This window comes from Cynocephalus volans, chromosome X (assembly GCF_027409185.1).
Source record: "Cynocephalus volans isolate mCynVol1 chromosome X, mCynVol1.pri, whole genome shotgun sequence".
Lineage (NCBI taxonomy): Eukaryota > Metazoa > Chordata > Mammalia > Dermoptera > Cynocephalidae > Cynocephalus > Cynocephalus volans.
In genome coordinates, this window is record NC_084478.1 from 82730906 (window position 1) to 82744592 (window position 13687).

The following is a 13687-nucleotide window of genomic DNA, read 5'->3' on the forward strand; positions in this document are numbered from 1 at the left end:
GCCTCCTAGGAATTCTCGAATTTACCTTTTAGTCTTTGGCTCTGGTATATTTAGGATGGCTGTTAATGCGGTCAGGGGAAAATTTCCTTTCGCCTGCACTTAAGAAATATGCCAAATATGTCACCATCAGAGAGCAAAGTTGGGCCTTTTTAGTGGATACCTGGTATCCTAGGTATTGTAAGGTCTTTAATAAATCCCCTGTGGCTTGTTTACAAATCTCCAGGGTGGGTGTAGCCAATAGCAAGTCATTGACATATTGTAACAGTGTTATATTTGATCCCCACTTTACCTTGAAATCTTGGAGGTCTTGGCTCAATGCTTCATCAAACAGTGTAGGTGAGTTTTTAAATCCTTGGGGCAGTCTAGTCCATGTTAGTTGACCAGAGTAGCTTCCATCTGGGGCTTTCCATTTGAAGGCGAACAGAGGCTGGCTGATGTTGGCTAGGGACAGACTGAAGAAAGCATCCTTTAAATCCAACACTGTATAAACCTGATGGAGGGGATTAACCAGGCTCAACAACGTATAGGGATTTGGTACAGTTGCATGGATAGTTTCCACCCTCTTATTGACTTCACGGAGGTCCTGGACAGGCCTGTCATCATTTGACCCTGGCCTTTGGACCAGTAACGGGGGAGTATTCCAGCTAGACTTGCAGGGCACTAGTAACCCTTGTTGTTTTAATTTATTGATGTGAGGTTCTATCCCTTGTCGTGCCTTAAACAGAAGAGAGTATTGTTTTACTCTCATGGGGGTGGCAGTTGCCATGAGCTGGACCACTATTGGAGGTTGGTGCCTTGCTAGCCCAGGGAGATTAGATTCAGCCCAGATATGGGGCACAAGTTTCATGTAATAAGCTAGCAATTCTTGGTGGTTGGAGGTTTTATCCTCCTGCAATTGTTCTGGCAAGAGCTTATATTCTTTGGACAAAGGCAGTGTCACCAAAAGGGTGGCAGGTTGCTCTAAGCTTAGTGGAGTAAATCTCTGCCCAATAAAGACAGAGGACAGTCAGGCATTAAAATGAACGAATGAGTGACTGTGTTCTTGCCTAAGCCGGTGAGTCACCCTTCTGTCCATGAATAAAATTTAGTTTTCCCTGTGGCCCCTTGAATGGCAATAGGGGGCTTATTGCTAGGCAATTCTGGTGTTTTCAGTACAGAGTATTTAGCCCACATGTCCACCAGAAATGATACTGGTTTTCCTTATAGTAGGCACATTGGTCTTTATCCAACGGTGGGCGCTTTTTTGCCCCCATGTTGAGTGCTCCTTTAGGGGCCTGAGGTTTCTTGGGTTGGCCTTGTATGGCCAGCAGAACCTTAGTTAGTCTTTTAAGCTGCTTAACTTCAGGTGGGTCGTGATTTGTGAAAACCTTTTGGGCTATTTCTACCAACTCTGAAAGAACCTTGCCCTCAAATCCCTCTATTCTCTGCAACTTGCATTTTATATCGGGTGCAGACTGAGCTACAAAGGCCAAATTAACTGCCCTTCGATTTTCAGGTGCTACCAGGTCTATGGGTGTATAGATCCGGTACGCCTCTAGGAGGCGCTCTAAGAACACACTTGGAGATTCGGTGGGCTGTTGGATTACTTCACTAACCTTAGATAGGTTTGTGAGTTTTCGGGCTGCAGCTTGAACCCTGCATCACAGGACCTGGCGAAACCGATCAAGAGCATCCTTACCTCTATTACTATTTGGGTCCCAATCAGGGTGGCGGGTGGGAAAACAGCAGCCAATCACTCAGGGTCATCCGTGGGGAGCCCATTGGGCCTCCCGGTGGATTTGTTCATGTTCCTCCAAAGTGAACAGAGTCTGTAACAATTGTTGGCAATCATCCCAGGTGGGCTGGTGAGTATAAAAGACAGACTCAAGCAAAGAAATGAGACCATGTAGATTGGTGGAAAAAGAAAGGTTCTGGTTTTTCCAGTTGTAAAGATCACTGGTGGTAAAGGGAACATATACCATAAAAGGGCCATTTACCCCTGCGGCCTCACACAAGGAGAAAAGTCCAGGAGGGGAACCAGTTGAGGGGGGTGAAGAAGGGGAAGCAAAGGAAGGATAGGAAACTGGTGGGGTGGGACTCTGGAGATGATAAGAGGCCCCAGAGTGGGCATCGGGGAGAGAGAAGTGGGTTAGACACTTGGGTGGGGTCCTCTGCATAAGGTGGAGAGCGGCAGATCAGGTCCGGCTCCTCTGGAGCGGTTGATAAAAGTTGCTTAGGGTGTGGCTTTGTCAGGAGAATGGCGGCGGTTTCTCTTGGGCGAGCATTTTTCTTTAACCCTGGAAAACATCTTTTTAACCAAGGGTTAGGGTAAGACAGAATTTCAATCCAAATGAGAATATTAGGTATCTGATATGGGTGTCTGGGTTTTCCGAAGATGACCCGTCTGACAGCCTGAGCTAATGGTTGGCTAAGAGAGCCCCCTGATGGCCAGCGACATTGGAGGTTGGGCAATCAATCTCACAAAGGACTCGCAAGACTTTGGGGTCCACGGAGGCCCAAAAGTCTGCAGCCTTCTCTTGGAAGGTGTTAAAGTTCATAAGAAAACATTGGAAGACAGTTGGTCTGGAGGATCCTTGTCCCATGATGTCCTGTGGGGTGGAAATGGCCAAGCTACACTTATAACAGACAACACAAAACGACACTTATAACAGACAACACAAAACGAAACTAGATGAACAAAAGGACTTAAACACAGACCGAAACTAACAAACGATATGTATATAATAAAAGATTTTATAATCAAAATGCAAGTCCCAATGACCTAAAAAAGGTCCAAACGGATCAGAACGATGTCTCGTTTGATCCAGGGAAAGAGGCATCTATGGCTGCGTCCAGCCTAACCTTTTTCCCAACCAAGGAGTCGACTCACCAAATTCAATGGCGCCTGCCATGAGGTTTGTCTCTCTGGGGCTGAAGAACGTCTTTTCAGGAATTCACCCCTAGAGATCAAAAAGTCCCAGGGCCAAATGGATGGTTCTCAAGAGGCTTAAGGGATCCTGGACGAGCCCCCAAATGTTATGGCCAACGTCCGACGGGTAAAAGAAATTTGCCCATGAGAACCAGGTGAAAGGAAAGGGAAAAGAGTTTATTTCTGGCAGCCAGGGCTATGCAGGCCAAACGAAGTGTGAAGCCCCGAGTTGAAACCTCTTGCAACTTTTATTTTTAGCTAGGGGGGAATTTTTCGCGACTGACACAATCTATCCAATGCAAGCAAGGCAGCAATACCTAAGCTAATTTTGTGGGTAGCCCTGTAGTCCTCTTCCTTTACAGCAAATTTTGACTTCAACTTTGAGACAACCTTATGATAGAGAGGTCATATTGATTTAATTAATAAATTCCACTCCTATCTAACCCAAGGCTTAGTTGACAATCATTAGGACAAAAATAATTATTTTTCAAAATCAATATAACAAATCAGTGAGGACAAAGGGCTTTGTCTTCATCAGAACAATGAACAGTTACTGGAACTGCATTAAACTAAAAAAAGCAATCCCAAGTTAGACCTGGATCTGGTAATGCTACTAAAACCTACCCAGAACAAAGGGAGGCTGCCCTTAGAAACAGGCTTAACCTTTTCCTTCACTCTTCCTCCTGTCCCACCCTCTGTGAGTGATTTAAAAATGGAAAAGGTCAAAGCCCAATTGAGCCTAGATTTAGAGGATTTTTGTTTTGTATTCATGCCTCCAATTTTTGCCAATTTCCAATTTTTCTTTTATTGTTCTTAAAACTTTAGCAAGCATGGCAATATTTTAAACTATTTTCATACACTGACATTATTCTGTTGTAACAAGCCCTTCTTGAGCAGATTTTGATGGTAAGGAGTACATTTCTAAAGTGTAAGTCAAGAAGCTGTTGCAAGAGAAATCATGTCTCCATACCCACTGTGCTAGGTGCTATCTGAGGTCTGTTTCTGAAAGAGGTCTATTTAGGCAGCATATATGCGTCAGCACGTAAAGGACAAAGAATTGAAAATAGACAAAACTTGCAAATGCATTTCAAAACCAATTGTGGTTCAAGCACGGATGGTTCCGCGTGGCTGGTACCAATGAGACTGGGGTTTGGGAATTAGTTGTCATCCTTCCTTCTGCCGAACAGTTGTCACAATCACTTATTACGGGGGATGGGCCAGAAAACTGAAGTGTCTATTACAAGGGGGTTCCTGCAACTTAGGGAGCAAGCTCACTACAAACCCAGCTACCTGCTTATAGTAGCAGCCAGAGTGGTAAAAGAGATGTGGACTAGGAATCAAACCACATGTTATTCTGGGACTAAGCCATGCCCCTAACAGGAAACAGGCCAAAAGGAAAACTTTAGTTCTCTGGGAAGATACATATATTTTTCATGTCTCTGGGGTCACCTGAGAACCTATCAAAGGACATTATATGCAATAGGCACTCAAATATACTTGTAGAATGAATGAATAAATGAAAAAATGAATGAACAGTAACCTTCCTCCTACCTACACTCTAATTTCCGAGCCAATTAATAAGGAAGTGTCTTTCAGTCAAGATCTTTTTTTCTGTCTAGGATTTAATGCAATGGCTTGACGTAATAGACACTTCTGTTCCATGAGAAGAGTATCACTCCATTTACTGTTTTTTTATTGCATCTCGCCATCAGACTAAGTTTCTTTTGGTTTTGTAAGGCTGTGCTCTCACCAACTGAGAAACGGGCCAGCCCTCCTTTTGGAACAGAGCTATTTCATTCAGCATTTAGTGTCATCTTCATCAATATTCATATGAATGAAAACAGTAAAAATCTCTCTCACATTTCCACTCTACAAAGCATGACAAAGAGAAGGTGATATATTTATTTAATCACTCCTTCTCAATGTCTTACATGTCACAGCTGCTTGAAGTTTTTTCAACTAATGAAAGGACTGCAATCTTTTATAAAATTTGTTCTTTTGTTTCCACCATAAGCTAGTGAGATACCTTTATAACCATTTCTGACTTCAAACTAGGCCAATGAATTTGTATATTACTTTGGGTAGTATGGACATTTTCACTATGTTGATTCTTCCAATCCAAGAGCATGGAATATCTTTCCATCTTCTTGTATCCTCTCTAATTTCTCTCAGCAGTGGTTTGTAGTTCTCATTACAGAGATTTTTCACCTCCTTGGTTAACTGAATACCTGAGTATTTTATTTTTTTGGTGGCTATTGTGAATGGGCAGGCTTTCTTGATTTCTCGTTCTGCATGTTCACTATTGGAGAAAAGAAATGCTACTGATTTTTGTGTGTTGATTTTGTATCCTGCTACTGTGCTGAAATCATTTATCAATTCCAGCAGTTTTTTGTAGAGGTTTTAGGCTGTTCGATATATAGGATCATGCCATCTGCAAACAGGGATAGTTTGACTTCATCTTTTCCAATCTGCATGCCCTTTATATCTTTCTCCTACCTGATTGCTCTGGCTAGGACTTCCAATACTGTGTTAAATAGGAGTGGTGAGAGTTGGTGTCTTTGTCTCATTCTCATTCTTGTTCTTAAGGGAAAAGCTTTCATCTTTTCTCCATTCAGGATGATATTGGCAGTGGGTTTGTCATATATGGCTTTTATTGTGTTGAGATATTTTCCCTCCATACCTAATTTGCTGAGAGTCTTTATCAAAAAGGGATGTTGAATTTTGTCACATACTTTTTCTGCATCCATTGAGATAATCATATGGGTTTTCTCCTTGATTTTCTTGATGTGGTGTATCACATTAATTGACTTGAGTATGTTGAAGCATCCTTGCATCCCTGAAATGAATCCCACTTGATCATGGTGTATATAAATATATATATTTTTTGATGTGTTGCTGTATTCTGATGGCTAATATTTTCTTAAGGATTTTTGTATCTGCATTCATCAGACATGTTGGCCTGTAGTTTTCTTTTTTGTTGTTCTGTCTTTGTCTGGTTTTGGTGTCAGGGTGAGGCTGGCCTCAGTGAACGTTTCTGGGAGAATGGACTCTTTCAATTTGTTGGAATAGTTTGAAAAGAATTGGTATTAATTCCTTTTTTAACATCTGGTAGAATTCAACAGTAAAGACATCCAGTCCTGGGCTTTCCTTTGCTGGTAGACTGCTGATTATGGCTTCAATCTCGTTCCTTGTTTTTGGCCTGTTCAGGTTTTCTATTTCTCCTTCATTCACTCTTGGTTGCTTATATGTGCCCCAAATTTTATCCATTTCCTCCAGGTTTTCAAATCTGTTTTTATATAGTTGTTTATAGTAGTTTCTAATGATTCTTCATATTTCTGTGGTATTGATGATAATATCTCCTTTTTCATTCTTGATTTTAATTACTTGGGTCATATCTTTCTGGTGTTAGCCTAGCACATAGCTTTTCTATTTTGTTTATCTTCTAAAAAAAAAAGCAAACTTTTCTTTTTTAAAATTTTTTAGCTTATTATTAGCATACACATTCTTGCAAATCATGATAATTCTTGATGCCTTTTGCCCAACCTATCGCTTTTCAAACTCCTCCCTCCTTCCGCCCCATCCCAAGTACCCTTAGGTTTGTTCTCTCCTTCTGAAAGTTCAATGTAATGTTGTAGTCTTTCTTTCCTTCATTTCTTCCTTTTTCCCTCCTTCCCTCCCTCCCTCCTTTTTTTTCCTCCTAGCAGTCAGTTATGAGTAAGATCGTGTGGAACCACAGTTTCTTTCTCTGGCTTATTTCACTTAACATAATTTTCTCCAGACTCATCCACGTTACTGCAAATGGCAGAATTTTATTATTGTTATTTTTTTTATGGCTGAGTAGTATTCCATTCTGTATATATACCACATTTTCTTCATCTGCTCTTGTGTCGATGGACATTTAAGTTGGTTCCATATTTTGGCTATTGTAAACAGAGCTGCAATTAACATGGTAGTGCATGTATCCCTTTGACAAGATGCTTTCTATTCCTTTGGATATATACCCAGTAGTGAGATTCCTGGATCACATAGTAGCTCTACCTGCAGTTGTTTGAGAACCTCCATACTGTTTTCCATAATGGCTGTGCTAATTTACAATCCCAACAGCATTGTAGAAGAGCTCTCCTTTCCCTGCATCTTCACCAGCATGTTTTATCCTCAAGTGTAGCTGGGATAAGAAGATATGTCAATGTGGCTTTGATTTGAATGTCTCTCATGACTAGAGATGCAGAGCATTTTTTCATGTACCTGTTGGCCATTTCTAAGTCTTCCTTTGAAAAATGTCTATTCATCTCCTTTGCCCATTTTTTTATTGGATTACTTGCTTTCTTACTGTATAGTTGTTTAAGTTCTTTGTATATTCTGGATATTATTCCCTTGTCAGAGATGTAGTTTGCAAATATTTTCTCCCATTCCATAAGTTGTCTTTCCACTCTGTTGATTGTTTCCTTTGCTGTGCAAAACCTTTTTAGTTTGATATTATACCATATATTTATTTGTTTTCTGTTGTTGACTGTGTTTTGGGGGTCTTATTCAAAAATTCTTTGTCCAGTCCTCTTGTCCGCAGTGTTTCCCCTATATTTTCCTTTAGTAATTTTATGGTTTCAGGTCATATATTTAACTCTTTAATCCATTTTGAGTTGATTTTGGTATATGGTAAGAGGCACAGGTCCAGTTTCATTTTTCTGCATATGGATGTCCAGTTCTCTCAACACTATTTCTTCAAGAGGCAGTCTTTTCCCCAATGTATGTCCTTGTTGCGTTTGTCAAAGAACAGTTGGCTATAAATATGTGGGTTGCTCCCTGGGTTTTCTGCTCTGTTCCATTGATCCAAATGTCTGTTTTGATGCCAGTACCATGCTGGTTACAATAGATTTTCGATATAATTTGAATTTGCATAGTGTTATGCTTCTGGCTTTACATTTTTTTAATTTTTGGCTCAGGATTGCTTTAGCAATTTGGATTCATTTATTGTTCCACATAGATGTTTGGATTCATTTTTCTATTTCTGTGAAGAATGTCCTTGGTATTTTGATGGGCATTGCATTGAATCTTTAGATTGCTTTGGGTAGAATGGACATTTTCACAATATTAATTCTTCCCATCTGAGAGCATGGTATGTCTTTCCACCTTTTTGTGTCTTCTTTAATTTCTTTCAGTAGTGTTTTCTAGTTCTCATTGTAGAGATTATTCACCTCTGTGGTTAAATTGATACCTACATTTTGGGGGGTTCTTCTCGGGTGACTATTGTAAATAAGCTTGCTTTCTTGATTCCATTTCTTGCTAGTTTGTTAATGGAATATAAAAAAGCTATTGATTTTGACGTGTTGGTTTTGTATCCTGCAACATTACTGAAATTGTTAATCTCCTGTAACAGTTTTTTCAGTAGAGTCTACAGTTTTTCTGCAAACAAGGACAGTTTGACTTCATCCTTTCGAATCTGGATGGCCTTTCTTTCTCTTGCCTGATTATTCTGGCTAATAGTTACAATACTATGTTAAATAGGAGTGGTGAGAATGGGCATCCTAGTTTTGTCCCTAGCTTTTCCCCATTCAGGATGATATTGGCAATTGGTTTGTCATAAAATGGCTTTTTTTTATGGAGATAATTTGCTTCTATACCTAATTTGCTGAGTCTTAATCACAAAGCAATGTTGAATTTTGTTGAATGCCTTTCCTGCATCAATTGAAATAATCATACGATTTTTGTCCTTGGTTTTGTTGATGTGGTGAATCACATTTATTGGCTTGCATATGTTGAACCAACCTTGCATCCCTGGGTTGAATGCCACTTCATCGTGGTGTATAATTTTGGGGGATGTGTTGCTGTAATCTTATTACTAGTATTTTGTTGAGGATTTTTGCATCTATGTTCATCAAGGATATTGGCCTGTAGATTTCTTTGTCTGTCTGTTTTATTTTTATCTGGTTTGGGTATGAGGATGATGCTGTCCTCAAAGAATGCGTTTGGGAGCATGGCTTCTGTTTCAATTTTTTGAAAAGTTTGAAGAGAAGTGGTGCTAATTCTTCTTTAAAGGTTTGATGGAATTCAGCCGTAAAGCCATCCAGTCCTGATCATTTCATTGTTGGAAGATTTCTGATTACTGCTTCAATCTCATTGCTTGTTATTGGTCTGTTCAGGTTCTGTATTCTTGGCTCAGTCTTGGTAGTTTGTATGTTTCTAGAAATTTATCAATTTCCTCCTAGTTTTCGTATTTGTTGGTGTACAGTTCTTTATAATAATCTCTAATGATTATTCATATTATTTCTGTGGTATTGGTTGTAATGTCTCCCTTTTCATTTCTGATTTTTGTTATTAAGGTCTTCTCTCTCTTTTTTTTTTTTGTTGTTTTTTTGTTTTTTGTCTTTTGCTAACCTCGCTAGTGGTTTGTCTATTTTATTTATCTTCTCAAAAAACCAACTTTTTATTTCATTGGTTTTTGTGTCTCTATTTCAGCTAGTTCTACCCTGATCTTGATTTTTTCTTTCCATCTAATACTTTTGGAATTGGATTGCTGTTCTTCTAGTTTTTTGAGGCAAAGTGTTAGGTCATTTACTTTAAGTCCTCCCATTCTTTTGATGTAAGCATTTATTGCAATCAACTTCCCTCTTAGTACTGCTATTGCAGTGTCCCATAGGTTTTGAGATGATGTATCTTTATTTTCACTCATTGCAATAAATTTTTGGATTTATATTTTAATTTGGTTTTTGACCCATAGGTCATTCAGGAGTCTGTTTTTCACTTTCCATTCACTTGAGTAGTTTTCAGAATTCTGCTTTTTATCAATTTCCAGTTTTAATCCATTGTGGACTGAAAAGATACTTGGGATGATTTCAATTTTTGTAAATTTGCTAACACTTGATTTCTGACCTAGTATGTGGTCTGTCCTGGAGAATGTTCCATGTGTTGTTGAGAAGAATGTATGTTCTCCAGTTGTTGGATGAAATGTTCTGTAGGTGTCTGCTACATCCAGTTTGTCTATGGTGTAGTTAAAATTCTGTGTTTCTTTGATGATTTGTTGCCAGAAAGATCTGCTTAATCCTGAGGGAGGGGTATTCAGGTCATGCACTATTATTGTACTTGGCCCTACCTCTTTTTTTAGGTCTAAGAGAGTTTGCTTTACATATCTAGGTGCTCCACTGTTGGGTGCATACATATTTATGGTAGTTATGTCCTCTAGCTAGATAAATCCCTTTACCATTATATAATGGCCTTCCTTGTCTCTTTTTTTTTTTTTTCCTTTTTTTTTTTGGTTTGTGGTTTGAAGTGTATTTACTCTGATATAAGAATAGCTACCCCTGCTTGGTTTTGGTTTCCATTTGCATGGTATATCTTTTGCCGTCCCTTCATTTTTAGTCTGTGTGCATCTTTGTAGGTGAGGTGAGTCTCTTGAAGACAGCATATAGTTGGATCTAGCTTTTTAATCCAGTCACTCACTCTGTCTTTGGAATGGGGAGTTTAATCCACTTACATTTAGGGCTGTTATTGATAAGTATTGCTTTACTCCTGTCATTATATTGTTTGTTTAGATGTTTTAAATACCTTTTTTCCCCTTTCTTCCTCTATTATTTTTGATCTTCAATGTTAGTTGGATTTTTTTTGTTGTTGACTAAGAAGAGAGACTTTATTCAGGTCCACCATATGCCACACACTATGCCAAGGGCTTGCAAAGATTAATTCCCCAGTTCTCCACAAATCCCTATGAGGCAGGAGTTTTTCTCCTTTACATGTAAGGCAACTAAGGCTTAGAGAGGGACAATCGAACCTGACCAAGTGGCACAGCAAGTAAGTGTCAGAGAGGGATGCCAATCCTGGTGTGTTCAACTCCAAGTCCAGTGCTCTTTCCAATACATCAGATATGTAGGATGGATGAAATCCAATGACTTTTCTTTTTAAATATTGCCTTTACTGATGTTTCTTTCTTTATTTATTTTTAGAGCAGTTCTTTTGGAGAATTTTTCTTATTTATTTTTATTGAATCATAATTGATTGTACATATTTTTGGGGGTTCAATGTTTATGTTGATCAAATCAATATTATTAGCATGTATATTATTACAAATCATACTTATTCTTTAGGCCCCTTATGCAGTCTCTCCCCATCTCCCTCTCCCTCCCCCCTCCCAACTCTGATAGCCCTAGATTTCTTCTCTACTTCTGAAAGAGTAACAGTTATTCTGTTGATCTGTTGCCTAGATGATTTTTCCAGTTCTGAGAGAGGTGTGTTCAGGTCCCCCACTATTATCATAGAGTAGATGCCTCCTCTAGAACTCTGGAATGCGTTCTGTGGAGACATCCTTTTCTTTGGTCTCTGCTGGTCACTCTCCTCATGTCAATGCCCTCAAGTGTCTGGCAGGTCATCTGCATGGTGGTTGTGGTGTCTAGCTGCTTTCGTGCGGCCATAGCTATTGTAGTGGCTCACATGGAAGCAATGATTTTTTTTGTGGCAGCCATGGTTATTGTGGTGGTCACATGGAAGTGGTGTTTTTTGGCATACTCCTTGCCTGGGTGTGGGAGGAGGGGTCAGTCACCAGATCCATGCCTCAGGACCCTTGGTGGGCCTCATGGCAGCAGCAGCATGCCTGCTTGCAGGAGGAGGTTAGTTCGATTTTTGAGGTGACATGATTTAGGTACTTTTTCTTGTTTGCATTTTGGTTTTAACAGTGGGTTTTACTCTTTCTTGTTAACCCATGATAGTGATTATTGTTTTTCAGATTCCGGATGCAGGACTCCTTTGAGTATATCTTGAAGGGCTGGTCGTGTGCTAGTGAGCTCCCATAATTTTTGTTTGCCAATGAAATACATTATTTGTCCCTCATTTTTGAAGGATAGCCATGCTGGGTATTGAATCCTTGGCTGGCAAATTTTTCCTTTTAGTAATTTGAATATATCATCCCATTTCTTCTGGCTTGTAAGGTTTTGGTTGAGAAGTTTGCTGTTAGTCAGATAAACGCTTCGTTATAGGTGACTTGATGATTTTCTCTTGCTCCTTTAAGAATTCTCTCTTTGTATTTGAGTTTTGCCAGCTTGACTATCATGTGTCTTTGATAGGATTTTTTGGATTGAATCTGTTTGGGTTCTTTGAGCTTCTTCGATCTGAAGGTCTGCATCCCTCCGTATACATTGGAAATTTTCTGTTATTACTTCCTTGAATAAGCTTACAATGCCCTTTTCTTCTTCCTCCCCTTCTGGAATACCCATGATTTGGACATTAGTGTGCTTGAAGTCGTCTGCTCTCTGCCTTAAATTTTCTTTATTTTCCAAAATTGTTTTTTCATTTTTCTGGTCTACCTGGGTTACTTCAAAAAGACTCCCTATGAGATCTGAAATTATTTCTTCCACTTGCTCTAGCCTGCTGCTCAAGCTTTCTGTTCTCTGTTTTCTTTCATTGAGAGAATACTTCATTTCTAGGAGTTGTTACATTCTTTTTTAAATTGTTAATCTCTTTGTAAATTTCCACCTTCATATCCTGGATATTTTTTCCTGTTTCATTGTGTTCCCTAGTTGGATCTTCTATCATTTCTTGGGGTTTTCTTAAAATCAGAGCTCAGAATTCTTTTTCAGTCATCTCAAGGGCTTATTGCTCTATGGGGTTTGATACTTGAGAATTACCATATTCCTTTGGTGGTGTCATATCTTCTGGTTTATTTGTAGTTCTAGTATTCTTATGCTGATGTTTGGTCATGTGGTAGAACACTTATTTCTTCTTTCACTCTGGAGTGGGTTATAAGGGGGAAGACTTCCTCCTCTACCTGTAGGTTCTCCTGGTGACTCTTCGTGCATCCATGCAGTTGAGTGTGCAATGGGCTTCCTTGACTCCTGTTTGGTCAGTGCATGAGTCCTGCACACTCATCTGGGCCACCAGGCAGTGGGCAGGTGGACCTGTGTGCCTCCCTCTGGTGCTCATGTGTGAGCAGGCCTGTGGCTTCATTGTTCCCCAGGTGAGGTGTGGGTCCTGCATGCTCACCTGGGCCTCCTTGCATGGTGGGCGGGTGTGCCTGCATGCACCCATCCTGTGCTCGGTTGTGGGCAGGGCCTGTGGCTGTATTGGTCCCCAGGCAAGGCACAGGTCTTGTACATTCCCAACTTTTTCTTTTATTGATCTTTGGTATCATTTTCTGGGTCTCTATTTTATTTAGTTCTGCTCTGATCTTAACTATTTCTTTCTGTCTACTAATTTGGGGATTGGATTGTTCTTGTTTTTCTAGTTCTTTGAGGTATAGGGTTAGGTTATTTACTTGAAATCTTTCTATTATTTCATTGTAAGCATTTATTGCAATAAAATTCCCTCTGAGTACTGCTTTTGCAGTATCCCACAGGTTTGGGTGTGATGTGTCTTTGTTTTCCTTGGTTGCAAGAAACTTTTCTATCTCTTGTTTAATTTCTTCTTTGACCAACAGGTCATTCAGAAGCATGTTGTTTAATTTCCATGTATTATACAATTTCCTGAGTTTTACCTGTTATTTATTCCTAGTTTTAATTCAGTCTGGTCTGAAAAGATACTTCAAATGGCTTTTTTTTTTTTTTAATTTGTTGAGAGTTTGTTTGTGACCTGGAGAATGTTCCGTGTGCTAATGAGAAGAATGTACATTCTGTGATTATTGAACTAAATGTTCTATATATATCTGCCAGGTCTACTTGATCTAAAGTTTAGTTTAAATCCTGTGTTTCTCTATTGATTTGTTGCTTAGATGATCTGTCCAGTACTGGGAGAAGAGTATTCGGGTCCCCTACTATTATCGTATTGTGGTCTATCTCTTTCTTTAGGCCTAATAGTGTTTCC